The sequence below is a fragment of the Phallusia mammillata genome, unplaced genomic scaffold, assembly GCF_965637545.1.
Source record: "Phallusia mammillata unplaced genomic scaffold, kaPhaMamm4.hap1.1 HAP1_SCAFFOLD_196, whole genome shotgun sequence".
NCBI lineage: Eukaryota > Metazoa > Chordata > Ascidiacea > Phlebobranchia > Ascidiidae > Phallusia > Phallusia mammillata.
Genome location: NW_027648930.1, coordinates 1 through 23,527, shown reverse-complemented (window position 1 = coordinate 23,527; position 23,527 = coordinate 1). Strand labels below are relative to the sequence as shown.

The following is a 23,527-nucleotide window of genomic DNA, read 5'->3' as shown; positions in this document are numbered from 1 at the left end:
TGTTGTAAATCCTCTTTTCTCACCTCGTAGCCAACATTTTCATGCGCTAAAACCGTCGCAAGCCTGCTGTTCTAATTACTACGTACCGTACCACCCGCCGATTGGGAAACAATCGGGCGTAGAGAAAACGTCCGATTACGTCGGCGTTTTCACAACAAACGCTAAAAAAGTATAGATGAAGAGGGTCGATCTTGAAGTTAACCAAATCATACTTACCTGACGGGGGCCTTCACCGTGATCAGGCCGGCGGTGGGCCCAAGGCGAGGCTTAGCCATTGCACTTTGGCCTAGCTGACCCTTGCGATTACCCCAAATGTGGGTAACTCGGCCGTACAATTTCTGTTAGTGGGGTCTGCGTTCGCGCTAACCCCGTATTATTCTTAATCAATCGCTTGTTCTCTCTGGTCAGTTTGCTTCCTGCTGCTCTTCGCGCTTTCTCTCCCAGACAGGCGTAATTGCCGACCCGGGGAGCGTCGCATCGCCATAGCAATGTGTCTGCAACGCATAGCTACGTATCTGATTGAATGTATATCAGAAAAATATTATTGCCATGCACCTGGTGACGTCATATATTCGTAAATATAATTTGAATTAGAACACAACAAAGCTGTCATGGCTATAGTGCCGGGGGAGTCGAATGACGACTGCTACTCGATCGTTTTGGTCCTCGGAAAAACGTTTCGCGCTGCACTGAGCCCCCAGCAAACAGAAGTTGTACAGGTGAGGCTCTGGTTGGCCTAAATATATGTTTAGGCATCGCTTCTCGGCTCTTTAGAGCTAAGATCAAGTGTAGTATCTGTTCTTCTCAGTTTAATACCTGGGACGCAAGCGATTCGCTTGCATGTCTTTGTATTAACCTGATTTTTGGACAGGGGGTATGGTGCCGAGGCTTGCCTCGCCCTGCCCACGGGTTGTCCTGGTATTGCACTACCTCCAGGCACGGCCCACATTCCCACTTTGGTGGGAAAATCAAGCAATTCATCCCAGTTCTTCGTCGTATATTGTTGTAAATCCTCTTTTCTCACCTCGTAGCCAACATTTTCATGCGCTAAAACCGTCGCAAGCCTGCTGTTCTAATTACTACGTACCGTACCACCCGCCGATTGGGAAACAATCGGGCGTAGAGAAAACGTCCGATTACGTCGGCGTTTTCACAACAAACGCTAAAAAAGTATAGATGAAGAGGGTCGATCTTGAAGTTAACCAAATCATACTTACCTGACGGGGGCCTTCACCGTGATCAGGCCGGCGGTGGGCCCAAGGCGAGGCTTAGCCATTGCACTTTGGCCTAGCTGACCCTTGCGATTACCCCAAATGTGGGTAACTCGGCCGTACAATTTCTGTTAGTGGGGTCTGCGTTCGCGCTAACCCCGTATTATTCTTAATCAATCGCTTGTTCTCTCTGGTCAGTTTGCTTCCTGCTGCTCTTCGCGCTTTCTCTCCCAGACAGGCGTAATTGCCGACCCGGGGAGCGTCGCATCGCCATAGCAATGTGTCTGCAACGCATAGCTACGTATCTGATTGAATGTATATCAGAAAAATATTATTGCCATGCACCTGGTGACGTCATATATTCGTAAATATAATTTGAATTAGAACACAACAAAGCTGTCATGGCTATAGTGCCGGGGGAGTCGAATGACGACTGCTACTCGATCGTTTTGGTCCTCGGAAAAACGTTTCGCGCTGCACTGAGCCCCCAGCAAACAGAAGTTGTACAGGTGAGGCTCTGGTTGGCCTAAATATATGTTTAGGCATCGCTTCTCGGCTCTTTAGAGCTAAGATCAAGTGTAGTATCTGTTCTTCTCAGTTTAATACCTGGGACGCAAGCGATTCGCTTGCATGTCTTTGTATTAACCTGATTTTTGGACAGGGGGTATGGTGCCGAGGCTTGCCTCGCCCTGCCCACGGGTTGTCCTGGTATTGCACTACCTCCAGGCACGGCCCACATTCCCACTTTGGTGGGAAAATCAAGCAATTCATCCCAGTTCTTCGTCGTATATTGTTGTAAATCCTCTTTTCTCACCTCGTAGCCAACATTTTCATGCGCTAAAACCGTCGCAAGCCTGCTGTTCTAATTACTACGTACCGTACCACCCGCCGATTGGGAAACAATCGGGCGTAGAGAAAACGTCCGATTACGTCGGCGTTTTCACAACAAACGCTAAAAAAGTATAGATGAAGAGGGTCGATCTTGAAGTTAACCAAATCATACTTACCTGACGGGGGCCTTCACCGTGATCAGGCCGGCGGTGGGCCCAAGGCGAGGCTTAGCCATTGCACTTTGGCCTAGCTGACCCTTGCGATTACCCCAAATGTGGGTAACTCGGCCGTACAATTTCTGTTAGTGGGGTCTGCGTTCGCGCTAACCCCGTATTATTCTTAATCAATCGCTTGTTCTCTCTGGTCAGTTTGCTTCCTGCTGCTCTTCGCGCTTTCTCTCCCAGACAGGCGTAATTGCCGACCCGGGGAGCGTCGCATCGCCATAGCAATGTGTCTGCAACGCATAGCTACGTATCTGATTGAATGTATATCAGAAAAATATTATTGCCATGCACCTGGTGACGTCATATATTCGTAAATATAATTTGAATTAGAACACAACAAAGCTGTCATGGCTATAGTGCCGGGGGAGTCGAATGACGACTGCTACTCGATCGTTTTGGTCCTCGGAAAAACGTTTCGCGCTGCACTGAGCCCCCAGCAAACAGAAGTTGTACAGGTGAGGCTCTGGTTGGCCTAAATATATGTTTAGGCATCGCTTCTCGGCTCTTTAGAGCTAAGATCAAGTGTAGTATCTGTTCTTCTCAGTTTAATACCTGGGACGCAAGCGATTCGCTTGCATGTCTTTGTATTAACCTGATTTTTGGACAGGGGGTATGGTGCCGAGGCTTGCCTCGCCCTGCCCACGGGTTGTCCTGGTATTGCACTACCTCCAGGCACGGCCCACATTCCCACTTTGGTGGGAAAATCAAGCAATTCATCCCAGTTCTTCGTCGTATATTGTTGTAAATCCTCTTTTCTCACCTCGTAGCCAACATTTTCATGCGCTAAAACCGTCGCAAGCCTGCTGTTCTAATTACTACGTACCGTACCACCCGCCGATTGGGAAACAATCGGGCGTAGAGAAAACGTCCGATTACGTCGGCGTTTTCACAACAAACGCTAAAAAAGTATAGATGAAGAGGGTCGATCTTGAAGTTAACCAAATCATACTTACCTGACGGGGGCCTTCACCGTGATCAGGCCGGCGGTGGGCCCAAGGCGAGGCTTAGCCATTGCACTTTGGCCTAGCTGACCCTTGCGATTACCCCAAATGTGGGTAACTCGGCCGTACAATTTCTGTTAGTGGGGTCTGCGTTCGCGCTAACCCCGTATTATTCTTAATCAATCGCTTGTTCTCTCTGGTCAGTTTGCTTCCTGCTGCTCTTCGCGCTTTCTCTCCCAGACAGGCGTAATTGCCGACCCGGGGAGCGTCGCATCGCCATAGCAATGTGTCTGCAACGCATAGCTACGTATCTGATTGAATGTATATCAGAAAAATATTATTGCCATGCACCTGGTGACGTCATATATTCGTAAATATAATTTGAATTAGAACACAACAAAGCTGTCATGGCTATAGTGCCGGGGGAGTCGAATGACGACTGCTACTCGATCGTTTTGGTCCTCGGAAAAACGTTTCGCGCTGCACTGAGCCCCCAGCAAACAGAAGTTGTACAGGTGAGGCTCTGGTTGGCCTAAATATATGTTTAGGCATCGCTTCTCGGCTCTTTAGAGCTAAGATCAAGTGTAGTATCTGTTCTTCTCAGTTTAATACCTGGGACGCAAGCGATTCGCTTGCATGTCTTTGTATTAACCTGATTTTTGGACAGGGGGTATGGTGCCGAGGCTTGCCTCGCCCTGCCCACGGGTTGTCCTGGTATTGCACTACCTCCAGGCACGGCCCACATTCCCACTTTGGTGGGAAAATCAAGCAATTCATCCCAGTTCTTCGTCGTATATTGTTGTAAATCCTCTTTTCTCACCTCGTAGCCAACATTTTCATGCGCTAAAACCGTCGCAAGCCTGCTGTTCTAATTACTACGTACCGTACCACCCGCCGATTGGGAAACAATCGGGCGTAGAGAAAACGTCCGATTACGTCGGCGTTTTCACAACAAACGCTAAAAAAGTATAGATGAAGAGGGTCGATCTTGAAGTTAACCAAATCATACTTACCTGACGGGGGCCTTCACCGTGATCAGGCCGGCGGTGGGCCCAAGGCGAGGCTTAGCCATTGCACTTTGGCCTAGCTGACCCTTGCGATTACCCCAAATGTGGGTAACTCGGCCGTACAATTTCTGTTAGTGGGGTCTGCGTTCGCGCTAACCCCGTATTATTCTTAATCAATCGCTTGTTCTCTCTGGTCAGTTTGCTTCCTGCTGCTCTTCGCGCTTTCTCTCCCAGACAGGCGTAATTGCCGACCCGGGGAGCGTCGCATCGCCATAGCAATGTGTCTGCAACGCATAGCTACGTATCTGATTGAATGTATATCAGAAAAATATTATTGCCATGCACCTGGTGACGTCATATATTCGTAAATATAATTTGAATTAGAACACAACAAAGCTGTCATGGCTATAGTGCCGGGGGAGTCGAATGACGACTGCTACTCGATCGTTTTGGTCCTCGGAAAAACGTTTCGCGCTGCACTGAGCCCCCAGCAAACAGAAGTTGTACAGGTGAGGCTCTGGTTGGCCTAAATATATGTTTAGGCATCGCTTCTCGGCTCTTTAGAGCTAAGATCAAGTGTAGTATCTGTTCTTCTCAGTTTAATACCTGGGACGCAAGCGATTCGCTTGCATGTCTTTGTATTAACCTGATTTTTGGACAGGGGGTATGGTGCCGAGGCTTGCCTCGCCCTGCCCACGGGTTGTCCTGGTATTGCACTACCTCCAGGCACGGCCCACATTCCCACTTTGGTGGGAAAATCAAGCAATTCATCCCAGTTCTTCGTCGTATATTGTTGTAAATCCTCTTTTCTCACCTCGTAGCCAACATTTTCATGCGCTAAAACCGTCGCAAGCCTGCTGTTCTAATTACTACGTACCGTACCACCCGCCGATTGGGAAACAATCGGGCGTAGAGAAAACGTCCGATTACGTCGGCGTTTTCACAACAAACGCTAAAAAAGTATAGATGAAGAGGGTCGATCTTGAAGTTAACCAAATCATACTTACCTGACGGGGGCCTTCACCGTGATCAGGCCGGCGGTGGGCCCAAGGCGAGGCTTAGCCATTGCACTTTGGCCTAGCTGACCCTTGCGATTACCCCAAATGTGGGTAACTCGGCCGTACAATTTCTGTTAGTGGGGTCTGCGTTCGCGCTAACCCCGTATTATTCTTAATCAATCGCTTGTTCTCTCTGGTCAGTTTGCTTCCTGCTGCTCTTCGCGCTTTCTCTCCCAGACAGGCGTAATTGCCGACCCGGGGAGCGTCGCATCGCCATAGCAATGTGTCTGCAACGCATAGCTACGTATCTGATTGAATGTATATCAGAAAAATATTATTGCCATGCACCTGGTGACGTCATATATTCGTAAATATAATTTGAATTAGAACACAACAAAGCTGTCATGGCTATAGTGCCGGGGGAGTCGAATGACGACTGCTACTCGATCGTTTTGGTCCTCGGAAAAACGTTTCGCGCTGCACTGAGCCCCCAGCAAACAGAAGTTGTACAGGTGAGGCTCTGGTTGGCCTAAATATATGTTTAGGCATCGCTTCTCGGCTCTTTAGAGCTAAGATCAAGTGTAGTATCTGTTCTTCTCAGTTTAATACCTGGGACGCAAGCGATTCGCTTGCATGTCTTTGTATTAACCTGATTTTTGGACAGGGGGTATGGTGCCGAGGCTTGCCTCGCCCTGCCCACGGGTTGTCCTGGTATTGCACTACCTCCAGGCACGGCCCACATTCCCACTTTGGTGGGAAAATCAAGCAATTCATCCCAGTTCTTCGTCGTATATTGTTGTAAATCCTCTTTTCTCACCTCGTAGCCAACATTTTCATGCGCTAAAACCGTCGCAAGCCTGCTGTTCTAATTACTACGTACCGTACCACCCGCCGATTGGGAAACAATCGGGCGTAGAGAAAACGTCCGATTACGTCGGCGTTTTCACAACAAACGCTAAAAAAGTATAGATGAAGAGGGTCGATCTTGAAGTTAACCAAATCATACTTACCTGACGGGGGCCTTCACCGTGATCAGGCCGGCGGTGGGCCCAAGGCGAGGCTTAGCCATTGCACTTTGGCCTAGCTGACCCTTGCGATTACCCCAAATGTGGGTAACTCGGCCGTACAATTTCTGTTAGTGGGGTCTGCGTTCGCGCTAACCCCGTATTATTCTTAATCAATCGCTTGTTCTCTCTGGTCAGTTTGCTTCCTGCTGCTCTTCGCGCTTTCTCTCCCAGACAGGCGTAATTGCCGACCCGGGGAGCGTCGCATCGCCATAGCAATGTGTCTGCAACGCATAGCTACGTATCTGATTGAATGTATATCAGAAAAATATTATTGCCATGCACCTGGTGACGTCATATATTCGTAAATATAATTTGAATTAGAACACAACAAAGCTGTCATGGCTATAGTGCCGGGGGAGTCGAATGACGACTGCTACTCGATCGTTTTGGTCCTCGGAAAAACGTTTCGCGCTGCACTGAGCCCCCAGCAAACAGAAGTTGTACAGGTGAGGCTCTGGTTGGCCTAAATATATGTTTAGGCATCGCTTCTCGGCTCTTTAGAGCTAAGATCAAGTGTAGTATCTGTTCTTCTCAGTTTAATACCTGGGACGCAAGCGATTCGCTTGCATGTCTTTGTATTAACCTGATTTTTGGACAGGGGGTATGGTGCCGAGGCTTGCCTCGCCCTGCCCACGGGTTGTCCTGGTATTGCACTACCTCCAGGCACGGCCCACATTCCCACTTTGGTGGGAAAATCAAGCAATTCATCCCAGTTCTTCGTCGTATATTGTTGTAAATCCTCTTTTCTCACCTCGTAGCCAACATTTTCATGCGCTAAAACCGTCGCAAGCCTGCTGTTCTAATTACTACGTACCGTACCACCCGCCGATTGGGAAACAATCGGGCGTAGAGAAAACGTCCGATTACGTCGGCGTTTTCACAACAAACGCTAAAAAAGTATAGATGAAGAGGGTCGATCTTGAAGTTAACCAAATCATACTTACCTGACGGGGGCCTTCACCGTGATCAGGCCGGCGGTGGGCCCAAGGCGAGGCTTAGCCATTGCACTTTGGCCTAGCTGACCCTTGCGATTACCCCAAATGTGGGTAACTCGGCCGTACAATTTCTGTTAGTGGGGTCTGCGTTCGCGCTAACCCCGTATTATTCTTAATCAATCGCTTGTTCTCTCTGGTCAGTTTGCTTCCTGCTGCTCTTCGCGCTTTCTCTCCCAGACAGGCGTAATTGCCGACCCGGGGAGCGTCGCATCGCCATAGCAATGTGTCTGCAACGCATAGCTACGTATCTGATTGAATGTATATCAGAAAAATATTATTGCCATGCACCTGGTGACGTCATATATTCGTAAATATAATTTGAATTAGAACACAACAAAGCTGTCATGGCTATAGTGCCGGGGGAGTCGAATGACGACTGCTACTCGATCGTTTTGGTCCTCGGAAAAACGTTTCGCGCTGCACTGAGCCCCCAGCAAACAGAAGTTGTACAGGTGAGGCTCTGGTTGGCCTAAATATATGTTTAGGCATCGCTTCTCGGCTCTTTAGAGCTAAGATCAAGTGTAGTATCTGTTCTTCTCAGTTTAATACCTGGGACGCAAGCGATTCGCTTGCATGTCTTTGTATTAACCTGATTTTTGGACAGGGGGTATGGTGCCGAGGCTTGCCTCGCCCTGCCCACGGGTTGTCCTGGTATTGCACTACCTCCAGGCACGGCCCACATTCCCACTTTGGTGGGAAAATCAAGCAATTCATCCCAGTTCTTCGTCGTATATTGTTGTAAATCCTCTTTTCTCACCTCGTAGCCAACATTTTCATGCGCTAAAACCGTCGCAAGCCTGCTGTTCTAATTACTACGTACCGTACCACCCGCCGATTGGGAAACAATCGGGCGTAGAGAAAACGTCCGATTACGTCGGCGTTTTCACAACAAACGCTAAAAAAGTATAGATGAAGAGGGTCGATCTTGAAGTTAACCAAATCATACTTACCTGACGGGGGCCTTCACCGTGATCAGGCCGGCGGTGGGCCCAAGGCGAGGCTTAGCCATTGCACTTTGGCCTAGCTGACCCTTGCGATTACCCCAAATGTGGGTAACTCGGCCGTACAATTTCTGTTAGTGGGGTCTGCGTTCGCGCTAACCCCGTATTATTCTTAATCAATCGCTTGTTCTCTCTGGTCAGTTTGCTTCCTGCTGCTCTTCGCGCTTTCTCTCCCAGACAGGCGTAATTGCCGACCCGGGGAGCGTCGCATCGCCATAGCAATGTGTCTGCAACGCATAGCTACGTATCTGATTGAATGTATATCAGAAAAATATTATTGCCATGCACCTGGTGACGTCATATATTCGTAAATATAATTTGAATTAGAACACAACAAAGCTGTCATGGCTATAGTGCCGGGGGAGTCGAATGACGACTGCTACTCGATCGTTTTGGTCCTCGGAAAAACGTTTCGCGCTGCACTGAGCCCCCAGCAAACAGAAGTTGTACAGGTGAGGCTCTGGTTGGCCTAAATATATGTTTAGGCATCGCTTCTCGGCTCTTTAGAGCTAAGATCAAGTGTAGTATCTGTTCTTCTCAGTTTAATACCTGGGACGCAAGCGATTCGCTTGCATGTCTTTGTATTAACCTGATTTTTGGACAGGGGGTATGGTGCCGAGGCTTGCCTCGCCCTGCCCACGGGTTGTCCTGGTATTGCACTACCTCCAGGCACGGCCCACATTCCCACTTTGGTGGGAAAATCAAGCAATTCATCCCAGTTCTTCGTCGTATATTGTTGTAAATCCTCTTTTCTCACCTCGTAGCCAACATTTTCATGCGCTAAAACCGTCGCAAGCCTGCTGTTCTAATTACTACGTACCGTACCACCCGCCGATTGGGAAACAATCGGGCGTAGAGAAAACGTCCGATTACGTCGGCGTTTTCACAACAAACGCTAAAAAAGTATAGATGAAGAGGGTCGATCTTGAAGTTAACCAAATCATACTTACCTGACGGGGGCCTTCACCGTGATCAGGCCGGCGGTGGGCCCAAGGCGAGGCTTAGCCATTGCACTTTGGCCTAGCTGACCCTTGCGATTACCCCAAATGTGGGTAACTCGGCCGTACAATTTCTGTTAGTGGGGTCTGCGTTCGCGCTAACCCCGTATTATTCTTAATCAATCGCTTGTTCTCTCTGGTCAGTTTGCTTCCTGCTGCTCTTCGCGCTTTCTCTCCCAGACAGGCGTAATTGCCGACCCGGGGAGCGTCGCATCGCCATAGCAATGTGTCTGCAACGCATAGCTACGTATCTGATTGAATGTATATCAGAAAAATATTATTGCCATGCACCTGGTGACGTCATATATTCGTAAATATAATTTGAATTAGAACACAACAAAGCTGTCATGGCTATAGTGCCGGGGGAGTCGAATGACGACTGCTACTCGATCGTTTTGGTCCTCGGAAAAACGTTTCGCGCTGCACTGAGCCCCCAGCAAACAGAAGTTGTACAGGTGAGGCTCTGGTTGGCCTAAATATATGTTTAGGCATCGCTTCTCGGCTCTTTATAGAGCTAAGAACAGTGATTGCCTTCCCGTGCAACCCGGCACCCACAGTCAGGCTTAGCAAGCCGTCCCTCCAGTATACTTCTACTGTTGGCGTGTGAAAGTCGGTAGCGGCCTCGGCTCACTCGGTGTCTGGTTGTTCCCTTTGGAAGGCCAGCACTCCCGTCACTACGGCGGGAGTGGGTTTTAGCCCCCACCGTTCTTCCCCCTATTCGGTGGAGGGAGGCTTTGCCTCCTAGCGGGTCAGCCGTAAGGCTGTACCTTGCGTCTAACCGAACCCTACCCCTTTTTTTGGTGGTACCGGGGTCATGGTCGGTTGTAACCGTCCAGCCCCACCCTCTCACCTCCCGTTTACGGGAGAGGCCGTGGTTTGCACACCAGCCCTCGTGGCAAGGCAAAAGGTCTCGACCTGGCCCTTCGATGGTCAGCGAGTACCTGTTCACAAACATATCTGTTCTTCTCAGTTTAATACCTGGGACGCAAGCGATTCGCTTGCATGTCTTTGTATTAACCTGATTTTTGGACAGGGGGTATGGTGCCGAGGCTTGCCTCGCCCTGCCCACGGGTTGTCCTGGTATTGCACTACCTCCAGGCACGGCCCACATTCCCACTTTGGTGGGAAAATCAAGCAATTCATCCCAGTTCTTCGTCGTATATTGTTGTAAATCCTCTTTTCTCACCTCGTAGCCAACATTTTCATGCGCTAAAACCGTCGCAAGCCTGCTGTTCTAATTACTACGTACCGTACCACCCGCCGATTGGGAAACAATCGGGCGTAGAGAAAACGTCCGATTACGTCGGCGTTTTCACAACAAACGCTAAAAAAGTATAGATGAAGAGGGTCGATCTTGAAGTTAACCAAATCATACTTACCTGACGGGGGCCTTCACCGTGATCAGGCCGGCGGTGGGCCCAAGGCGAGGCTTAGCCATTGCACTTTGGCCTAGCTGACCCTTGCGATTACCCCAAATGTGGGTAACTCGGCCGTACAATTTCTGTTAGTGGGGTCTGCGTTCGCGCTAACCCCGTATTATTCTTAATCAATCGCTTGTTCTCTCTGGTCAGTTTGCTTCCTGCTGCTCTTCGCGCTTTCTCTCCCAGACAGGCGTAATTGCCGACCCGGGGAGCGTCGCATCGCCATAGCAATGTGTCTGCAACGCATAGCTACGTATCTGATTGAATGTATATCAGAAAAATATTATTGCCATGCACCTGGTGACGTCATATATTCGTAAATATAATTTGAATTAGAACACAACAAAGCTGTCATGGCTATAGTGCCGGGGGAGTCGAATGACGACTGCTACTCGATCGTTTTGGTCCTCGGAAAAACGTTTCGCGCTGCACTGAGCCCCCAGCAAACAGAAGTTGTACAGGTGAGGCTCTGGTTGGCCTAAATATATGTTTAGGCATCGCTTCTCGGCTCTTTAGAGCTAAGATCAAGTGTAGTATCTGTTCTTCTCAGTTTAATACCTGGGACGCAAGCGATTCGCTTGCATGTCTTTGTATTAACCTGATTTTTGGACAGGGGGTATGGTGCCGAGGCTTGCCTCGCCCTGCCCACGGGTTGTCCTGGTATTGCACTACCTCCAGGCACGGCCCACATTCCCACTTTGGTGGGAAAATCAAGCAATTCATCCCAGTTCTTCGTCGTATATTGTTGTAAATCCTCTTTTCTCACCTCGTAGCCAACATTTTCATGCGCTAAAACCGTCGCAAGCCTGCTGTTCTAATTACTACGTACCGTACCACCCGCCGATTGGGAAACAATCGGGCGTAGAGAAAACGTCCGATTACGTCGGCGTTTTCACAACAAACGCTAAAAAAGTATAGATGAAGAGGGTCGATCTTGAAGTTAACCAAATCATACTTACCTGACGGGGGCCTTCACCGTGATCAGGCCGGCGGTGGGCCCAAGGCGAGGCTTAGCCATTGCACTTTGGCCTAGCTGACCCTTGCGATTACCCCAAATGTGGGTAACTCGGCCGTACAATTTCTGTTAGTGGGGTCTGCGTTCGCGCTAACCCCGTATTATTCTTAATCAATCGCTTGTTCTCTCTGGTCAGTTTGCTTCCTGCTGCTCTTCGCGCTTTCTCTCCCAGACAGGCGTAATTGCCGACCCGGGGAGCGTCGCATCGCCATAGCAATGTGTCTGCAACGCATAGCTACGTATCTGATTGAATGTATATCAGAAAAATATTATTGCCATGCACCTGGTGACGTCATATATTCGTAAATATAATTTGAATTAGAACACAACAAAGCTGTCATGGCTATAGTGCCGGGGGAGTCGAATGACGACTGCTACTCGATCGTTTTGGTCCTCGGAAAAACGTTTCGCGCTGCACTGAGCCCCCAGCAAACAGAAGTTGTACAGGTGAGGCTCTGGTTGGCCTAAATATATGTTTAGGCATCGCTTCTCGGCTCTTTAGAGCTAAGATCAAGTGTAGTATCTGTTCTTCTCAGTTTAATACCTGGGACGCAAGCGATTCGCTTGCATGTCTTTGTATTAACCTGATTTTTGGACAGGGGGTATGGTGCCGAGGCTTGCCTCGCCCTGCCCACGGGTTGTCCTGGTATTGCACTACCTCCAGGCACGGCCCACATTCCCACTTTGGTGGGAAAATCAAGCAATTCATCCCAGTTCTTCGTCGTATATTGTTGTAAATCCTCTTTTCTCACCTCGTAGCCAACATTTTCATGCGCTAAAACCGTCGCAAGCCTGCTGTTCTAATTACTACGTACCGTACCACCCGCCGATTGGGAAACAATCGGGCGTAGAGAAAACGTCCGATTACGTCGGCGTTTTCACAACAAACGCTAAAAAAGTATAGATGAAGAGGGTCGATCTTGAAGTTAACCAAATCATACTTACCTGACGGGGGCCTTCACCGTGATCAGGCCGGCGGTGGGCCCAAGGCGAGGCTTAGCCATTGCACTTTGGCCTAGCTGACCCTTGCGATTACCCCAAATGTGGGTAACTCGGCCGTACAATTTCTGTTAGTGGGGTCTGCGTTCGCGCTAACCCCGTATTATTCTTAATCAATCGCTTGTTCTCTCTGGTCAGTTTGCTTCCTGCTGCTCTTCGCGCTTTCTCTCCCAGACAGGCGTAATTGCCGACCCGGGGAGCGTCGCATCGCCATAGCAATGTGTCTGCAACGCATAGCTACGTATCTGATTGAATGTATATCAGAAAAATATTATTGCCATGCACCTGGTGACGTCATATATTCGTAAATATAATTTGAATTAGAACACAACAAAGCTGTCATGGCTATAGTGCCGGGGGAGTCGAATGACGACTGCTACTCGATCGTTTTGGTCCTCGGAAAAACGTTTCGCGCTGCACTGAGCCCCCAGCAAACAGAAGTTGTACAGGTGAGGCTCTGGTTGGCCTAAATATATGTTTAGGCATCGCTTCTCGGCTCTTTAGAGCTAAGATCAAGTGTAGTATCTGTTCTTCTCAGTTTAATACCTGGGACGCAAGCGATTCGCTTGCATGTCTTTGTATTAACCTGATTTTTGGACAGGGGGTATGGTGCCGAGGCTTGCCTCGCCCTGCCCACGGGTTGTCCTGGTATTGCACTACCTCCAGGCACGGCCCACATTCCCACTTTGGTGGGAAAATCAAGCAATTCATCCCAGTTCTTCGTCGTATATTGTTGTAAATCCTCTTTTCTCACCTCGTAGCCAACATTTTCATGCGCTAAAACCGTCGCAAGCCTGCTGTTCTAATTACTACGTACCGTACCACCCGCCGATTGGGAAACAATCGGGCGTAGAGAAAACGTCCGATTACGTCGGCGTTTTCACAACAAACGCTAAAAAAGTATAGATGAAGAGGGTCGATCTTGAAGTTAACCAAATCATACTTACCTGACGGGGGCCTTCACCGTGATCAGGCCGGCGGTGGGCCCAAGGCGAGGCTTAGCCATTGCACTTTGGCCTAGCTGACCCTTGCGATTACCCCAAATGTGGGTAACTCGGCCGTACAATTTCTGTTAGTGGGGTCTGCGTTCGCGCTAACCCCGTATTATTCTTAATCAATCGCTTGTTCTCTCTGGTCAGTTTGCTTCCTGCTGCTCTTCGCGCTTTCTCTCCCAGACAGGCGTAATTGCCGACCCGGGGAGCGTCGCATCGCCATAGCAATGTGTCTGCAACGCATAGCTACGTATCTGATTGAATGTATATCAGAAAAATATTATTGCCATGCACCTGGTGACGTCATATATTCGTAAATATAATTTGAATTAGAACACAACAAAGCTGTCATGGCTATAGTGCCGGGGGAGTCGAATGACGACTGCTACTCGATCGTTTTGGTCCTCGGAAAAACGTTTCGCGCTGCACTGAGCCCCCAGCAAACAGAAGTTGTACAGGTGAGGCTCTGGTTGGCCTAAATATATGTTTAGGCATCGCTTCTCGGCTCTTTAGAGCTAAGATCAAGTGTAGTATCTGTTCTTCTCAGTTTAATACCTGGGACGCAAGCGATTCGCTTGCATGTCTTTGTATTAACCTGATTTTTGGACAGGGGGTATGGTGCCGAGGCTTGCCTCGCCCTGCCCACGGGTTGTCCTGGTATTGCACTACCTCCAGGCACGGCCCACATTCCCACTTTGGTGGGAAAATCAAGCAATTCATCCCAGTTCTTCGTCGTATATTGTTGTAAATCCTCTTTTCTCACCTCGTAGCCAACATTTTCATGCGCTAAAACCGTCGCAAGCCTGCTGTTCTAATTACTACGTACCGTACCACCCGCCGATTGGGAAACAATCGGGCGTAGAGAAAACGTCCGATTACGTCGGCGTTTTCACAACAAACGCTAAAAAAGTATAGATGAAGAGGGTCGATCTTGAAGTTAACCAAATCATACTTACCTGACGGGGGCCTTCACCGTGATCAGGCCGGCGGTGGGCCCAAGGCGAGGCTTAGCCATTGCACTTTGGCCTAGCTGACCCTTGCGATTACCCCAAATGTGGGTAACTCGGCCGTACAATTTCTGTTAGTGGGGTCTGCGTTCGCGCTAACCCCGTATTATTCTTAATCAATCGCTTGTTCTCTCTGGTCAGTTTGCTTCCTGCTGCTCTTCGCGCTTTCTCTCCCAGACAGGCGTAATTGCCGACCCGGGGAGCGTCGCATCGCCATAGCAATGTGTCTGCAACGCATAGCTACGTATCTGATTGAATGTATATCAGAAAAATATTATTGCCATGCACCTGGTGACGTCATATATTCGTAAATATAATTTGAATTAGAACACAACAAAGCTGTCATGGCTATAGTGCCGGGGGAGTCGAATGACGACTGCTACTCGATCGTTTTGGTCCTCGGAAAAACGTTTCGCGCTGCACTGAGCCCCCAGCAAACAGAAGTTGTACAGGTGAGGCTCTGGTTGGCCTAAATATATGTTTAGGCATCGCTTCTCGGCTCTTTAGAGCTAAGATCAAGTGTAGTATCTGTTCTTCTCAGTTTAATACCTGGGACGCAAGCGATTCGCTTGCATGTCTTTGTATTAACCTGATTTTTGGACAGGGGGTATGGTGCCGAGGCTTGCCTCGCCCTGCCCACGGGTTGTCCTGGTATTGCACTACCTCCAGGCACGGCCCACATTCCCACTTTGGTGGGAAAATCAAGCAATTCATCCCAGTTCTTCGTCGTATATTGTTGTAAATCCTCTTTTCTCACCTCGTAGCCAACATTTTCATGCGCTAAAACCGTCGCAAGCCTGCTGTTCTAATTACTACGTACCGTACCACCCGCCGATTGGGAAACAATCGGGCGTAGAGAAAACGTCCGATTACGTCGGCGTTTTCACAACAAACGCTAAAAAAGTATAGATGAAGAGGGTCGATCTTGAAGTTAACCAAATCATACTTACCTGACGGGGGCCTTCACCGTGATCAGGCCGGCGGTGGGCCCAAGGCGAGGCTTAGCCATTGCACTTTGGCCTAGCTGACCCTTGCGATTACCCCAAATGTGGGTAACTCGGCCGTACAATTTCTGTTAGTGGGGTCTGCGTTCGCGCTAACCCCGTATTATTCTTAATCAATCGCTTGTTCTCTCTGGTCAGTTTGCTTCCTGCTGCTCTTCGCGCTTTCTCTCCCAGACAGGCGTAATTGCCGACCCGGGGAGCGTCGCATCGCCATAGCAATGTGTCTGCAACGCATAGCTACGTATCTGATTGAATGTATATCAGAAAAATATTATTGCCATGCACCTGGTGACGTCATATATTCGTAAATATAATTTGAATTAGAACACAACAAAGCTGTCATGGCTATAGTGCCGGGGGAGTCGAATGACGACTGCTACTCGATCGTTTTGGTCCTCGGAAAAACGTTTCGCGCTGCACTGAGCCCCCAGCAAACAGAAGTTGTACAGGTGAGGCTCTGGTTGGCCTAAATATATGTTTAGGCATCGCTTCTCGGCTCTTTAGAGCTAAGATCAAGTGTAGTATCTGTTCTTCTCAGTTTAATACCTGGGACGCAAGCGATTCGCTTGCATGTCTTTGTATTAACCTGATTTTTGGACAGGGGGTATGGTGCCGAGGCTTGCCTCGCCCTGCCCACGGGTTGTCCTGGTATTGCACTACCTCCAGGCACGGCCCACATTCCCACTTTGGTGGGAAAATCAAGCAATTCATCCCAGTTCTTCGTCGTATATTGTTGTAAATCCTCTTTTCTCACCTCGTAGCCAACATTTTCATGCGCTAAAACCGTCGCAAGCCTGCTGTTCTAATTACTACGTACCGTACCACCCGCCGATTGGGAAACAATCGGGCGTAGAGAAAACGTCCGATTACGTCGGCGTTTTCACAACAAACGCTAAAAAAGTATAGATGAAGAGGGTCGATCTTGAAGTTAACCAAATCATACTTACCTGACGGGGGCCTTCACCGTGATCAGGCCGGCGGTGGGCCCAAGGCGAGGCTTAGCCATTGCACTTTGGCCTAGCTGACCCTTGCGATTACCCCAAATGTGGGTAACTCGGCCGTACAATTTCTGTTAGTGGGGTCTGCGTTCGCGCTAACCCCGTATTATTCTTAATCAATCGCTTGTTCTCTCTGGTCAGTTTGCTTCCTGCTGCTCTTCGCGCTTTCTCTCCCAGACAGGCGTAATTGCCGACCCGGGGAGCGTCGCATCGCCATAGCAATGTGTCTGCAACGCATAGCTACGTATCTGATTGAATGTATATCAGAAAAATATTATTGCCATGCACCTGGTGACGTCATATATTCGTAAATATAATTTGAATTAGAACACAACAAAGCTGTCATGGCTATAGTGCCGGGGGAGTCGAATGACGACTGCTACTCGATCGTTTTGGTCCTCGGAAAAACGTTTCGCGCTGCACTGAGCCCCCAGCAAACAGAAGTTGTACAGGTGAGGCTCTGGTTGGCCTAAATATATGTTTAGGCATCGCTTCTCGGCTCTTTAGAGCTAAGATCAAGTGTAGTATCTGTTCTTCTCAGTTTAATACCTGGGACGCAAGCGATTCGCTTGCATGTCTTTGTATTAACCTGATTTTTGGACAGGGGGTATGGTGCCGAGGCTTGCCTCGCCCTGCCCACGGGTTGTCCTGGTATTGCACTACCTCCAGGCACGGCCCACATTCCCACTTTGGTGGGAAAATCAAGCAATTCATCCCAGTTCTTCGTCGTATATTGTTGTAAATCCTCTTTTCTCACCTCGTAGCCAACATTTTCATGCGCTAAAACCGTCGCAAGCCTGCTGTTCTAATTACTACGTACCGTACCACCCGCCGATTGGGAAACAATCGGGCGTAGAGAAAACGTCCGATTACGTCGGCGTTTTCACAACAAACGCTAAAAAAGTATAGATGAAGAGGGTCGATCTTGAAGTTAACCAAATCATACTTACCTGACGGGGGCCTTCACCGTGATCAGGCCGGCGGTGGGCCCAAGGCGAGGCTTAGCCATTGCACTTTGGCCTAGCTGACCCTTGCGATTACCCCAAATGTGGGTAACTCGGCCGTACAATTTCTGTTAGTGGGGTCTGCGTTCGCGCTAACCCCGTATTATTCTTAATCAATCGCTTGTTCTCTCTGGTCAGTTTGCTTCCTGCTGCTCTTCGCGCTTTCTCTCCCAGACAGGCGTAATTGCCGACCCGGGGAGCGTCGCATCGCCATAGCAATGTGTCTGCAACGCATAGCTACGTATCTGATTGAATGTATATCAGAAAAATATTATTGCCATGCACCTGGTGACGTCATATATTCGTAAATATAATTTGAATTAGAACACAACAAAGCTGTCATGGCTATAGTGCCGGGGGAGTCGAATGACGACTGCTACTCGATCGTTTTGGTCCTCGGAAAAACGTTTCGCGCTGCACTGAGCCCCCAGCAAACAGAAGTTGTACAGGTGAGGCTCTGGTTGGCCTAAATATATGTTTAGGCATCGCTTCTCGGCTCTTTAGAGCTAAGATCAAGTGTAGTATCTGTTCTTCTCAGTTTAATACCTGGGACGCAAGCGATTCGCTTGCATGTCTTTGTATTAACCTGATTTTTGGACAGGGGGTATGGTGCCGAGGCTTGCCTCGCCCTGCCCACGGGTTGTCCTGGTATTGCACTACCTCCAGGCACGGCCCACATTCCCACTTTGGTGGGAAAATCAAGCAATTCATCCCAGTTCTTCGTCGTATATTGTTGTAAATCCTCTTTTCTCACCTCGTAGCCAACATTTTCATGCGCTAAAACCGTCGCAAGCCTGCTGTTCTAATTACTACGTACCGTACCACCCGCCGATTGGGAAACAATCGGGCGTAGAGAAAACGTCCGATTACGTCGGCGTTTTCACAACAAACGCTAAAAAAGTATAGATGAAGAGGGTCGATCTTGAAGTTAACCAAATCATACTTACCTGACGGGGGCCTTCACCGTGATCAGGCCGGCGGTGGGCCCAAGGCGAGGCTTAGCCATTGCACTTTGGCCTAGCTGACCCTTGCGATTACCCCAAATGTGGGTAACTCGGCCGTACAATTTCTGTTAGTGGGGTCTGCGTTCGCGCTAACCCCGTATTATTCTTAATCAATCGCTTGTTCTCTCTGGTCAGTTTGCTTCCTGCTGCTCTTCGCGCTTTCTCTCCCAGACAGGCGTAATTGCCGACCCGGGGAGCGTCGCATCGCCATAGCAATGTGTCTGCAACGCATAGCTACGTATCTGATTGAATGTATATCAGAAAAATATTATTGCCATGCACCTGGTGACGTCATATATTCGTAAATATAATTTGAATTAGAACACAACAAAGCTGTCATGGCTATAGTGCCGGGGGAGTCGAATGACGACTGCTACTCGATCGTTTTGGTCCTCGGAAAAACGTTTCGCGCTGCACTGAGCCCCCAGCAAACAGAAGTTGTACAGGTGAGGCTCTGGTTGGCCTAAATATATGTTTAGGCATCGCTTCTCGGCTCTTTAGAGCTAAGATCAAGTGTAGTATCTGTTCTTCTCAGTTTAATACCTGGGACGCAAGCGATTCGCTTGCATGTCTTTGTATTAACCTGATTTTTGGACAGGGGGTATGGTGCCGAGGCTTGCCTCGCCCTGCCCACGGGTTGTCCTGGTATTGCACTACCTCCAGGCACGGCCCACATTCCCACTTTGGTGGGAAAATCAAGCAATTCATCCCAGTTCTTCGTCGTATATTGTTGTAAATCCTCTTTTCTCACCTCGTAGCCAACATTTTCATGCGCTAAAACCGTCGCAAGCCTGCTGTTCTAATTACTACGTACCGTACCACCCGCCGATTGGGAAACAATCGGGCGTAGAGAAAACGTCCGATTACGTCGGCGTTTTCACAACAAACGCTAAAAAAGTATAGATGAAGAGGGTCGATCTTGAAGTTAACCAAATCATACTTACCTGACGGGGGCCTTCACCGTGATCAGGCCGGCGGTGGGCCCAAGGCGAGGCTTAGCCATTGCACTTTGGCCTAGCTGACCCTTGCGATTACCCCAAATGTGGGTAACTCGGCCGTACAATTTCTGTTAGTGGGGTCTGCGTTCGCGCTAACCCCGTATTATTCTTAATCAATCGCTTGTTCTCTCTGGTCAGTTTGCTTCCTGCTGCTCTTCGCGCTTTCTCTCCCAGACAGGCGTAATTGCCGACCCGGGGAGCGTCGCATCGCCATAGCAATGTGTCTGCAACGCATAGCTACGTATCTGATTGAATGTATATCAGAAAAATATTATTGCCATGCACCTGGTGACGTCATATATTCGTAAATATAATTTGAATTAGAACACAACAAAGCTGTCATGGCTATAGTGCCGGGGGAGTCGAATGACGACTGCTACTCGATCGTTTTGGTCCTCGGAAAAACGTTTCGCGCTGCACTGAGCCCCCAGCAAACAGAAGTTGTACAGGTGAGGCTCTGGTTGGCCTAAATATATGTTTAGGCATCGCTTCTCGGCTCTTTAGAGCTAAGATCAAGTGTAGTATCTGTTCTTCTCAGTTTAATACCTGGGACGCAAGCGATTCGCTTGCATGTCTTTGTATTAACCTGATTTTTGGACAGGGGGTATGGTGCCGAGGCTTGCCTCGCCCTGCCCACGGGTTGTCCTGGTATTGCACTACCTCCAGGCACGGCCCACATTCCCACTTTGGTGGGAAAATCAAGCAATTCATCCCAGTTCTTCGTCGTATATTGTTGTAAATCCTCTTTTCTCACCTCGTAGCCAACATTTTCATGCGCTAAAACCGTCGCAAGCCTGCTGTTCTAATTACTACGTACCGTACCACCCGCCGATTGGGAAACAATCGGGCGTAGAGAAAACGTCCGATTACGTCGGCGTTTTCACAACAAACGCTAAAAAAGTATAGATGAAGAGGGTCGATCTTGAAGTTAACCAAATCATACTTACCTGACGGGGGCCTTCACCGTGATCAGGCCGGCGGTGGGCCCAAGGCGAGGCTTAGCCATTGCACTTTGGCCTAGCTGACCCTTGCGATTACCCCAAATGTGGGTAACTCGGCCGTACAATTTCTGTTAGTGGGGTCTGCGTTCGCGCTAACCCCGTATTATTCTTAATCAATCGCTTGTTCTCTCTGGTCAGTTTGCTTCCTGCTGCTCTTCGCGCTTTCTCTCCCAGACAGGCGTAATTGCCGACCCGGGGAGCGTCGCATCGCCATAGCAATGTGTCTGCAACGCATAGCTACGTATCTGATTGAATGTATATCAGAAAAATATTATTGCCATGCACCTGGTGACGTCATATATTCGTAAATATAATTTGAATTAGAACACAACAAAGCTGTCATGGCTATAGTGCCGGGGGAGTCGAATGACGACTGCTACTCGATCGTTTTGGTCCTCGGAAAAACGTTTCGCGCTGCACTGAGCCCCCAGCAAACAGAAGTTGTACAGGTGAGGCTCTGGTTGGCCTAAATATATGTTTAGGCATCGCTTCTCGGCTCTTTAGAGCTAAGATCAAGTGTAGTATCTGTTCTTCTCAGTTTAATACCTGGGACGCAAGCGATTCGCTTGCATGTCTTTGTATTAACCTGATTTTTGGACAGGGGGTATGGTGCCGAGGCTTGCCTCGCCCTGCCCACGGGTTGTCCTGGTATTGCACTACCTCCAGGCACGGCCCACATTCCCACTTTGGTGGGAAAATCAAGCAATTCATCCCAGTTCTTCGTCGTATATTGTTGTAAATCCTCTTTTCTCACCTCGTAGCCAACATTTTCATGCGCTAAAACCGTCGCAAGCCTGCTGTTCTAATTACTACGTACCGTACCACCCGCCGATTGGGAAACAATCGGGCGTAGAGAAAACGTCCGATTACGTCGGCGTTTTCACAACAAACGCTAAAAAAGTATAGATGAAGAGGGTCGATCTTGAAGTTAACCAAATCATACTTACCTGACGGGGGCCTTCACCGTGATCAGGCCGGCGGTGGGCCCAAGGCGAGGCTTAGCCATTGCACTTTGGCCTAGCTGACCCTTGCGATTACCCCAAATGTGGGTAACTCGGCCGTACAATTTCTGTTAGTGGGGTCTGCGTTCGCGCTAACCCCGTATTATTCTTAATCAATCGCTTGTTCTCTCTGGTCAGTTTGCTTCCTGCTGCTCTTCGCGCTTTCTCTCCCAGACAGGCGTAATTGCCGACCCGGGGAGCGTCGCATCGCCATAGCAATGTGTCTGCAACGCATAGCTACGTATCTGATTGAATGTATATCAGAAAAATATTATTGCCATGCACCTGGTGACGTCATATATTCGTAAATATAATTTGAATTAGAACACAACAAAGCTGTCATGGCTATAGTGCCGGGGGAGTCGAATGACGACTGCTACTCGATCGTTTTGGTCCTCGGAAAAACGTTTCGCGCTGCACTGAGCCCCCAGCAAACAGAAGTTGTACAGGTGAGGCTCTGGTTGGCCTAAATATATGTTTAGGCATCGCTTCTCGGCTCTTTAGAGCTAAGATCAAGTGTAGTATCTGTTCTTCTCAGTTTAATACCTGGGACGCAAGCGATTCGCTTGCATGTCTTTGTATTAACCTGATTTTTGGACAGGGGGTATGGTGCCGAGGCTTGCCTCGCCCTGCCCACGGGTTGTCCTGGTATTGCACTACCTCCAGGCACGGCCCACATTCCCACTTTGGTGGGAAAATCAAGCAATTCATCCCAGTTCTTCGTCGTATATTGTTGTAAATCCTCTTTTCTCACCTCGTAGCCAACATTTTCATGCGCTAAAACCGTCGCAAGCCTGCTGTTCTAATTACTACGTACCGTACCACCCGCCGATTGGGAAACAATCGGGCGTAGAGAAAACGTCCGATTACGTCGGCGTTTTCACAACAAACGCTAAAAAAGTATAGATGAAGAGGGTCGATCTTGAAGTTAACCAAATCATACTTACCTGACGGGGGCCTTCACCGTGATCAGGCCGGCGGTGGGCCCAAGGCGAGGCTTAGCCATTGCACTTTGGCCTAGCTGACCCTTGCGATTACCCCAAATGTGGGTAACTCGGCCGTACAATTTCTGTTAGTGGGGTCTGCGTTCGCGCTAACCCCGTATTATTCTTAATCAATCGCTTGTTCTCTCTGGTCAGTTTGCTTCCTGCTGCTCTTCGCGCTTTCTCTCCCAGACAGGCGTAATTGCCGACCCGGGGAGCGTCGCATCGCCATAGCAATGTGTCTGCAACGCATAGCTACGTATCTGATTGAATGTATATCAGAAAAATATTATTGCCATGCACCTGGTGACGTCATATATTCGTAAATATAATTTGAATTAGAACACAACAAAGCTGTCATGGCTATAGTGCCGGGGGAGTCGAATGACGACTGCTACTCGATCGTTTTGGTCCTCGGAAAAACGTTTCGCGCTGCACTGAGCCCCCAGCAAACAGAAGTTGTACAGGTGAGGCTCTGGTTGGCCTAAATATATGTTTAGGCATCGCTTCTCGGCTCTTTAGAGCTAAGATCAAGTGTAGTATCTGTTCTTCTCAGTTTAATACCTGGGACGCAAGCGATTCGCTTGCATGTCTTTGTATTAACCTGATTTTTGGACAGGGGGTATGGTGCCGAGGCTTGCCTCGCCCTGCCCACGGGTTGTCCTGGTATTGCACTACCTCCAGGCACGGCCCACATTCCCACTTTGGTGGGAAAATCAAGCAATTCATCCCAGTTCTTCGTCGTATATTGTTGTAAATCCTCTTTTCTCACCTCGTAGCCAACATTTTCATGCGCTAAAACCGTCGCAAGCCTGCTGTTCTAATTA

The 23,527-nt window shown here is 48.9% G+C and overlaps 45 non-coding genes and 1 pseudogene across 45 annotated transcripts; all 46 read left to right on the top strand.

The window, feature by feature from the left end:
- Positions 1-208: 208 nt before the first annotated feature.
- Positions 209-372, top strand: LOC145207994 (U1 spliceosomal RNA). Its single transcript, XR_013854346.1, has one exon. It is a non-coding gene; the product is annotated as a U1 spliceosomal RNA (small nuclear RNA).
- Positions 373-754: 382 nt separating this feature from the next.
- Positions 755-952, top strand: LOC145208018 (U2 spliceosomal RNA). The gene has a single exon (XR_013854370.1). It is a non-coding gene; the product is annotated as a U2 spliceosomal RNA (small nuclear RNA).
- Positions 953-1,209: 257 nt separating this feature from the next.
- On the top strand, positions 1,210-1,373 carry LOC145207993 (U1 spliceosomal RNA). Its single transcript, XR_013854345.1, has one exon. It is a non-coding gene; the product is annotated as a U1 spliceosomal RNA (small nuclear RNA).
- A 382-nt stretch (positions 1,374-1,755) lies between these two features.
- Positions 1,756-1,953, top strand: LOC145208017 (U2 spliceosomal RNA). The gene has a single exon (XR_013854369.1). It is a non-coding gene; the product is annotated as a U2 spliceosomal RNA (small nuclear RNA).
- Positions 1,954-2,210: 257 nt separating this feature from the next.
- Positions 2,211-2,374, top strand: LOC145207992 (U1 spliceosomal RNA). Its single transcript, XR_013854344.1, has one exon. It is a non-coding gene; the product is annotated as a U1 spliceosomal RNA (small nuclear RNA).
- A 382-nt stretch (positions 2,375-2,756) lies between these two features.
- Positions 2,757-2,954, top strand: LOC145208016 (U2 spliceosomal RNA). The gene has a single exon (XR_013854368.1). It is a non-coding gene; the product is annotated as a U2 spliceosomal RNA (small nuclear RNA).
- Positions 2,955-3,211: 257 nt separating this feature from the next.
- LOC145207991 (U1 spliceosomal RNA) lies at positions 3,212-3,375 on the top strand. The gene has a single exon (XR_013854343.1). It is a non-coding gene; the product is annotated as a U1 spliceosomal RNA (small nuclear RNA).
- Positions 3,376-3,757: 382 nt separating this feature from the next.
- On the top strand, positions 3,758-3,955 carry LOC145208015 (U2 spliceosomal RNA). Its single transcript, XR_013854367.1, has one exon. It is a non-coding gene; the product is annotated as a U2 spliceosomal RNA (small nuclear RNA).
- A 257-nt stretch (positions 3,956-4,212) lies between these two features.
- LOC145207990 (U1 spliceosomal RNA) lies at positions 4,213-4,376 on the top strand. Its single transcript, XR_013854342.1, has one exon. It is a non-coding gene; the product is annotated as a U1 spliceosomal RNA (small nuclear RNA).
- Positions 4,377-4,758: 382 nt separating this feature from the next.
- On the top strand, positions 4,759-4,956 carry LOC145208014 (U2 spliceosomal RNA). The gene has a single exon (XR_013854366.1). It is a non-coding gene; the product is annotated as a U2 spliceosomal RNA (small nuclear RNA).
- A 257-nt stretch (positions 4,957-5,213) lies between these two features.
- On the top strand, positions 5,214-5,377 carry LOC145207989 (U1 spliceosomal RNA). The gene has a single exon (XR_013854341.1). It is a non-coding gene; the product is annotated as a U1 spliceosomal RNA (small nuclear RNA).
- A 382-nt stretch (positions 5,378-5,759) lies between these two features.
- LOC145208013 (U2 spliceosomal RNA) lies at positions 5,760-5,957 on the top strand. The gene has a single exon (XR_013854365.1). It is a non-coding gene; the product is annotated as a U2 spliceosomal RNA (small nuclear RNA).
- A 257-nt stretch (positions 5,958-6,214) lies between these two features.
- LOC145207988 (U1 spliceosomal RNA) lies at positions 6,215-6,378 on the top strand. The gene has a single exon (XR_013854340.1). It is a non-coding gene; the product is annotated as a U1 spliceosomal RNA (small nuclear RNA).
- Positions 6,379-6,760: 382 nt separating this feature from the next.
- Positions 6,761-6,958, top strand: LOC145208012 (U2 spliceosomal RNA). Its single transcript, XR_013854364.1, has one exon. It is a non-coding gene; the product is annotated as a U2 spliceosomal RNA (small nuclear RNA).
- Positions 6,959-7,215: 257 nt separating this feature from the next.
- On the top strand, positions 7,216-7,379 carry LOC145207987 (U1 spliceosomal RNA). The gene has a single exon (XR_013854339.1). It is a non-coding gene; the product is annotated as a U1 spliceosomal RNA (small nuclear RNA).
- A 382-nt stretch (positions 7,380-7,761) lies between these two features.
- Positions 7,762-7,959, top strand: LOC145208011 (U2 spliceosomal RNA). Its single transcript, XR_013854363.1, has one exon. It is a non-coding gene; the product is annotated as a U2 spliceosomal RNA (small nuclear RNA).
- Positions 7,960-8,216: 257 nt separating this feature from the next.
- Positions 8,217-8,380, top strand: LOC145207984 (U1 spliceosomal RNA). Its single transcript, XR_013854337.1, has one exon. It is a non-coding gene; the product is annotated as a U1 spliceosomal RNA (small nuclear RNA).
- A 382-nt stretch (positions 8,381-8,762) lies between these two features.
- Positions 8,763-8,960, top strand: LOC145208010 (U2 spliceosomal RNA). Its single transcript, XR_013854362.1, has one exon. It is a non-coding gene; the product is annotated as a U2 spliceosomal RNA (small nuclear RNA).
- Positions 8,961-9,217: 257 nt separating this feature from the next.
- Positions 9,218-9,381, top strand: LOC145207983 (U1 spliceosomal RNA). The gene has a single exon (XR_013854336.1). It is a non-coding gene; the product is annotated as a U1 spliceosomal RNA (small nuclear RNA).
- Positions 9,382-10,210: 829 nt separating this feature from the next.
- LOC145208020 (U2 spliceosomal RNA) lies at positions 10,211-10,387 on the top strand (annotated as a pseudogene).
- A 257-nt stretch (positions 10,388-10,644) lies between these two features.
- On the top strand, positions 10,645-10,808 carry LOC145207982 (U1 spliceosomal RNA). Its single transcript, XR_013854335.1, has one exon. It is a non-coding gene; the product is annotated as a U1 spliceosomal RNA (small nuclear RNA).
- Positions 10,809-11,190: 382 nt separating this feature from the next.
- On the top strand, positions 11,191-11,388 carry LOC145208009 (U2 spliceosomal RNA). The gene has a single exon (XR_013854361.1). It is a non-coding gene; the product is annotated as a U2 spliceosomal RNA (small nuclear RNA).
- A 257-nt stretch (positions 11,389-11,645) lies between these two features.
- On the top strand, positions 11,646-11,809 carry LOC145207981 (U1 spliceosomal RNA). The gene has a single exon (XR_013854334.1). It is a non-coding gene; the product is annotated as a U1 spliceosomal RNA (small nuclear RNA).
- Positions 11,810-12,191: 382 nt separating this feature from the next.
- On the top strand, positions 12,192-12,389 carry LOC145208007 (U2 spliceosomal RNA). Its single transcript, XR_013854359.1, has one exon. It is a non-coding gene; the product is annotated as a U2 spliceosomal RNA (small nuclear RNA).
- Positions 12,390-12,646: 257 nt separating this feature from the next.
- On the top strand, positions 12,647-12,810 carry LOC145207980 (U1 spliceosomal RNA). The gene has a single exon (XR_013854333.1). It is a non-coding gene; the product is annotated as a U1 spliceosomal RNA (small nuclear RNA).
- Positions 12,811-13,192: 382 nt separating this feature from the next.
- On the top strand, positions 13,193-13,390 carry LOC145208006 (U2 spliceosomal RNA). The gene has a single exon (XR_013854358.1). It is a non-coding gene; the product is annotated as a U2 spliceosomal RNA (small nuclear RNA).
- A 257-nt stretch (positions 13,391-13,647) lies between these two features.
- Positions 13,648-13,811, top strand: LOC145207979 (U1 spliceosomal RNA). The gene has a single exon (XR_013854332.1). It is a non-coding gene; the product is annotated as a U1 spliceosomal RNA (small nuclear RNA).
- A 382-nt stretch (positions 13,812-14,193) lies between these two features.
- Positions 14,194-14,391, top strand: LOC145208005 (U2 spliceosomal RNA). Its single transcript, XR_013854357.1, has one exon. It is a non-coding gene; the product is annotated as a U2 spliceosomal RNA (small nuclear RNA).
- A 257-nt stretch (positions 14,392-14,648) lies between these two features.
- On the top strand, positions 14,649-14,812 carry LOC145207978 (U1 spliceosomal RNA). Its single transcript, XR_013854331.1, has one exon. It is a non-coding gene; the product is annotated as a U1 spliceosomal RNA (small nuclear RNA).
- A 382-nt stretch (positions 14,813-15,194) lies between these two features.
- Positions 15,195-15,392, top strand: LOC145208004 (U2 spliceosomal RNA). Its single transcript, XR_013854356.1, has one exon. It is a non-coding gene; the product is annotated as a U2 spliceosomal RNA (small nuclear RNA).
- Positions 15,393-15,649: 257 nt separating this feature from the next.
- Positions 15,650-15,813, top strand: LOC145207977 (U1 spliceosomal RNA). The gene has a single exon (XR_013854330.1). It is a non-coding gene; the product is annotated as a U1 spliceosomal RNA (small nuclear RNA).
- A 382-nt stretch (positions 15,814-16,195) lies between these two features.
- Positions 16,196-16,393, top strand: LOC145208003 (U2 spliceosomal RNA). The gene has a single exon (XR_013854355.1). It is a non-coding gene; the product is annotated as a U2 spliceosomal RNA (small nuclear RNA).
- Positions 16,394-16,650: 257 nt separating this feature from the next.
- LOC145207976 (U1 spliceosomal RNA) lies at positions 16,651-16,814 on the top strand. Its single transcript, XR_013854329.1, has one exon. It is a non-coding gene; the product is annotated as a U1 spliceosomal RNA (small nuclear RNA).
- Positions 16,815-17,196: 382 nt separating this feature from the next.
- LOC145208002 (U2 spliceosomal RNA) lies at positions 17,197-17,394 on the top strand. Its single transcript, XR_013854354.1, has one exon. It is a non-coding gene; the product is annotated as a U2 spliceosomal RNA (small nuclear RNA).
- A 257-nt stretch (positions 17,395-17,651) lies between these two features.
- On the top strand, positions 17,652-17,815 carry LOC145207975 (U1 spliceosomal RNA). The gene has a single exon (XR_013854328.1). It is a non-coding gene; the product is annotated as a U1 spliceosomal RNA (small nuclear RNA).
- A 382-nt stretch (positions 17,816-18,197) lies between these two features.
- LOC145208001 (U2 spliceosomal RNA) lies at positions 18,198-18,395 on the top strand. The gene has a single exon (XR_013854353.1). It is a non-coding gene; the product is annotated as a U2 spliceosomal RNA (small nuclear RNA).
- A 257-nt stretch (positions 18,396-18,652) lies between these two features.
- LOC145208019 (U1 spliceosomal RNA) lies at positions 18,653-18,816 on the top strand. The gene has a single exon (XR_013854371.1). It is a non-coding gene; the product is annotated as a U1 spliceosomal RNA (small nuclear RNA).
- A 382-nt stretch (positions 18,817-19,198) lies between these two features.
- Positions 19,199-19,396, top strand: LOC145208000 (U2 spliceosomal RNA). Its single transcript, XR_013854352.1, has one exon. It is a non-coding gene; the product is annotated as a U2 spliceosomal RNA (small nuclear RNA).
- A 257-nt stretch (positions 19,397-19,653) lies between these two features.
- On the top strand, positions 19,654-19,817 carry LOC145208008 (U1 spliceosomal RNA). Its single transcript, XR_013854360.1, has one exon. It is a non-coding gene; the product is annotated as a U1 spliceosomal RNA (small nuclear RNA).
- A 382-nt stretch (positions 19,818-20,199) lies between these two features.
- Positions 20,200-20,397, top strand: LOC145207999 (U2 spliceosomal RNA). The gene has a single exon (XR_013854351.1). It is a non-coding gene; the product is annotated as a U2 spliceosomal RNA (small nuclear RNA).
- A 257-nt stretch (positions 20,398-20,654) lies between these two features.
- On the top strand, positions 20,655-20,818 carry LOC145207997 (U1 spliceosomal RNA). The gene has a single exon (XR_013854349.1). It is a non-coding gene; the product is annotated as a U1 spliceosomal RNA (small nuclear RNA).
- Positions 20,819-21,200: 382 nt separating this feature from the next.
- LOC145207998 (U2 spliceosomal RNA) lies at positions 21,201-21,398 on the top strand. The gene has a single exon (XR_013854350.1). It is a non-coding gene; the product is annotated as a U2 spliceosomal RNA (small nuclear RNA).
- Positions 21,399-21,655: 257 nt separating this feature from the next.
- On the top strand, positions 21,656-21,819 carry LOC145207985 (U1 spliceosomal RNA). The gene has a single exon (XR_013854338.1). It is a non-coding gene; the product is annotated as a U1 spliceosomal RNA (small nuclear RNA).
- Positions 21,820-22,201: 382 nt separating this feature from the next.
- On the top strand, positions 22,202-22,399 carry LOC145207996 (U2 spliceosomal RNA). The gene has a single exon (XR_013854348.1). It is a non-coding gene; the product is annotated as a U2 spliceosomal RNA (small nuclear RNA).
- Positions 22,400-22,656: 257 nt separating this feature from the next.
- On the top strand, positions 22,657-22,820 carry LOC145207974 (U1 spliceosomal RNA). Its single transcript, XR_013854327.1, has one exon. It is a non-coding gene; the product is annotated as a U1 spliceosomal RNA (small nuclear RNA).
- Positions 22,821-23,202: 382 nt separating this feature from the next.
- Positions 23,203-23,400, top strand: LOC145207995 (U2 spliceosomal RNA). The gene has a single exon (XR_013854347.1). It is a non-coding gene; the product is annotated as a U2 spliceosomal RNA (small nuclear RNA).
- Positions 23,401-23,527: the final 127 nt, after the last annotated feature.